The following is a 3832-nucleotide window of genomic DNA, read 5'->3' as shown; positions in this document are numbered from 1 at the left end:
TTCAAACACACACACACACACATATATATATATATACACACACATATATATGCATATATACATGCATACATACTCACCCACTTGTATATATAGATTCCGTTTCTATGTCTGTAGATACACACAGACACACACGCACACACATATACGCATATATATATATATTTAAATATATATATATATATATATATATGTATGTATGTATGTATGTACGTATACATATGTGCACGCCATATACGCACGTATAGTGACACTAGCGACACACAGACCCCAAAACACATATTCCTCCTCGCGTGACATCGTCTTCATACCATCAAGATTGTCCTACATATTTCAACAATGTCACCATTCATCGTAGCGTTGTAAATTACTGCATTCAGGTCTTCCGTACATCAGTCTCGGTTTCTCGTCGTGGAAAAACAGTCACTTCTATCTTCTGAATACTGATGCTGTTATTGGGCTAGTAGTAGTAGTAGTAGTAGTAGTAGTAGTGGTGGTGGTGGTAGAAGTAGTTGTGGTGATGGTGGTTGTAGTAGAGATGGTGGTGGTATTGGTCGTAGTGGTGGCGGTGGTGGTGGTAGTAGTAATAATTGTGGTAGTTGTGGTAGTAGCTGCTGTGGAGGGTATTAGTTGTAGCAATAGCAGTGGTGGTGGTGCTTGTTGTTGTTACTGTTGGTAGTAATAGTGTTAGTAGTGTTAGCAGTAGTAGTAGTAGTAGTAGTAGTAGTAGTAGTAGTAGTAGTAGTAGTTGCTGCTGTTGATATTGACACGCAGTAATAAATCCTATAGGATGCATTTTAACAATCCGGACACATTGCATCCACTCCACCGTCCAGTCTATTTCTCTACACCTGTAGATTCTGTGAGGCTGACCACAGGAGAAGCAGAGCCATCGAAATTGGCATAAAGAAGTGAGTAAGATCTCCTTAAACTGATGATGTGAATCTTGCACCACAGTGAAATCTGCTATGTCGTCGTGACAATCCGTCGCTTACGACGACGAGGGTTCCAGTTGATCCGATCAACGGAACAGCCTGCTCGTGAAATTAACGTGCAAGTGGCTGAGTACTCCACAGACACGTGTACCCTTAACGTAGTTCTCGGGAAGATTCAGCGTGACACAGTGTGTGACAAGACTGGCCCCTTTGACATGCAGGTACAACAGAAACAGGAAGTAAGAGTGACAGAAAGTTGTGGTGAAAGAGTACAGCAGGGTTCGCCACCACCCCCTGCCGGAGCCTCGTGGAGCTTTAGGTGTTTTCGCTCAATAAACACTCACAACGTTCGGTCTGGGAATCGAAACCGCGATCCTTCGACCGCTAGTCCGCTGGGCCATTGAGCCTCCGAAATCTGCTACAGGCACACAAGTGCCAACTTGTGCGGTTGTTAAACTGGGAAATGGATTTAGACATCCTTTTGATTCTCCCAGTCTTCTACTCTGTGCCGATACTTTATTTTATTGACCTTGACAAAATATAAAAAGGGGGAAAAAAAGCTAAGTTGACCTTGGCAGGAGTTGAATTCTGTGCGCAGAGAGCTGGAACAAATATCGCAAAGCAACTGCATTTTTTTTTTCGTTTTGTTTTGCTTTTATTATTATTATTATTATTATTATTATTATTATTATTATTATTATTATTTTATGTTTGACTTTTATTATTATTATTATTATTATTATTATCATTATTATTATTATTATTTTTTTGTCTTATTTTCTGACAAATTGACTTATTCGCCCTTCTAAAAACTGACATCAAATCTTCCTTGAAATTCTCGTCCGACACTCAATAGAGTGGGGCATACTGAGTAATCTGATCTTTGTTACACAAAACAACAAACAACAACAAACAACAACAACAACAAACAACAACAATAACAAAAACAACAGCGTTAAGAACAACGGATGTCTCAGCTAGAACGCCGTTCTTCACCACAGGATTAGTAGCACAGCACTGATACGTGATTAAACACCGATAACAACACGGGAAGTCTCTACGTTCAACCAGCTAGAAATAGCAGACATGTCGATACGGTACCTAACAAAAAAAAAAACGGAGAGAATGTGTCCCTCTCGAATTCGAATAGGAACCGCGTTTATGCGAAAAACAAATGACTGCTTCAAATTAGTAACTTTATCTCGCTTTCTTTCTCACAGCACACACATATATATAATAATTAAAAATATACGACAAAATATCAGAGCTCCGGGTGAGGTTCGAACTCACAACCTCCGCATTCCTCATCCGTGACTCGCACGGTGAATGTACTGTCTATAAGTACGGCGCGCTAACCGATTGTGCCACCGGGGCAACCGGCGTGTAATTGAAATATATGACTAAATATCAATTATCTAGGGTGAGACAGCATGTCAATATAATTAACACACACATTGGTTCAATTCTATTCTGTTATCAAATATCCGATTTGTTTTTGTCAAAGATCTTTCGTTGCTCTTTTGCAGCCTTCTCAATGACTATCGACTCTGCCCGAAGGTAATGTCTATAAGTAAGGCGTTCTAACCGATTGCGCCACTATGGCAACCATCAAATAATTAAAATATAGTAAATGCTGTCAGTTGCCCCGGTGGCACAATCGGTTAGCGCGCCGTACTTATAGACAGTACCTTGGCTGTGTGAGTCACGGATGAGGAATGCGGAGGTTGTGAGTTCGAACCTCACCCGGGGCATCGATATTTTGTCGTGAATTTTATATATATTGATTTCACTGATATGTTTTTTTTTTCTATATTTAAATATGCTGGCACAATAGAATGATCGTCGCTAATGTATGGTGTAATCAACAATTAAAGATGTGATATTTCTCATTCTTGTTCATGTTGTTATATATATATGAAGGCTGGAGGGTATATCAGTCGAAACGCTGTGTTAACAACAAACAAGATGAGGACAAATATCCGTCAAATGTAAATGATGTACATATGTTTGTTGAATCGATTTTGCGGTGAGTTCGGTGCAATTTTTTTTAGAGACATCAGAGTGTTTAATACTTACATTTATCAATGTTATGAAGAGTCACAACCCTCTATGCAAGCATATTGGCATGTTTTTGCCTTTCAAACTGATTCTTGTGGCGGGAGCTCTCTTAGTTGTTTCAGGTATGTACCAATGTTCTAGCGGGAATAGCTAATCTTAGCATTATTAATGTCGAAGAGCTTGTTGCGTTAGTTAGTAGGTAGAAAATGTTGTCTTAGGAGGGATGGGAATATTCTAGTTGTGTTTGTGTCTATATTCGCAAGGTAAGTTGAATTAAAGCAGATTAATCATCTTTCCCAAGTTCTAACTTGTGGAGGATGTTCTTTGTATATTAGCTTCTCGCTAAAGCCATCCTTGCGAGTGCATCAGATTAAGCAGCTCAATTAGAAATCTTTCATGTTGAGGGGTCAGAAAATCTGATTTCCAGCTTTAGCTTTCTCTGTGTATAATATTTACCTGTGTTTAAAGGCAGTAATGTATCTAAACTACAGGGTTTTATTAAGTTAGTTTAGTCGAATTTACGTTCATAATTCAAATAGATATTTTTTAGTATGTCTGTCTGATTCTTTACTCTCCCCACTCCTCACACGCATACAATACATATCTTAATCTTTTATCTTTTAATCGCTTCACCCATTGGACTGCAAGCATGCAGGGTTTCCACCTCGAAAGGTTTAGCCGAATGAATCGACCAGTACTTATTTTTAAGGCTGCTACTATTCTATCGATCACTTTTTCCGAACAGCTAACTTACAGGGACCTAAGCAAATCAACTGCGATTTTCATACACAAACACATGCACACACATACATGTAATATATATATATATATATATATATATA

At 38.7% G+C, this 3832-nt stretch overlaps 2 non-coding genes across 2 annotated transcripts; one reads left to right on the top strand and one right to left on the bottom strand.

The window, feature by feature from the left end:
* Positions 1-2197: 2197 nt before the first annotated feature.
* On the bottom strand, positions 2198-2306 carry Trnai-uau (transfer RNA isoleucine (anticodon UAU)). Its single transcript has 2 exons — positions 2269-2306; positions 2198-2233 (listed from the first exon to the last, which is right to left on the bottom strand). It is a non-coding gene; the product is annotated as a tRNA-Ile (tRNA).
* A 268-nt stretch (positions 2307-2574) lies between these two features.
* Positions 2575-2683, top strand: Trnai-uau (transfer RNA isoleucine (anticodon UAU)). The gene is made up of 2 exons: positions 2575-2612; positions 2648-2683. It is a non-coding gene; the product is annotated as a tRNA-Ile (tRNA).
* Positions 2684-3832: the final 1149 nt, after the last annotated feature.

Source organism: Octopus bimaculoides, chromosome 23 (genome assembly GCF_001194135.2).
Source record: "Octopus bimaculoides isolate UCB-OBI-ISO-001 chromosome 23, ASM119413v2, whole genome shotgun sequence".
NCBI classification, from domain to species: Eukaryota; Metazoa; Mollusca; class Cephalopoda; order Octopoda; family Octopodidae; genus Octopus; species Octopus bimaculoides.
The sequence above is the reverse complement of the archived record's forward strand: the minus strand, read 5'-3'. Positions and strand labels throughout refer to the sequence as shown.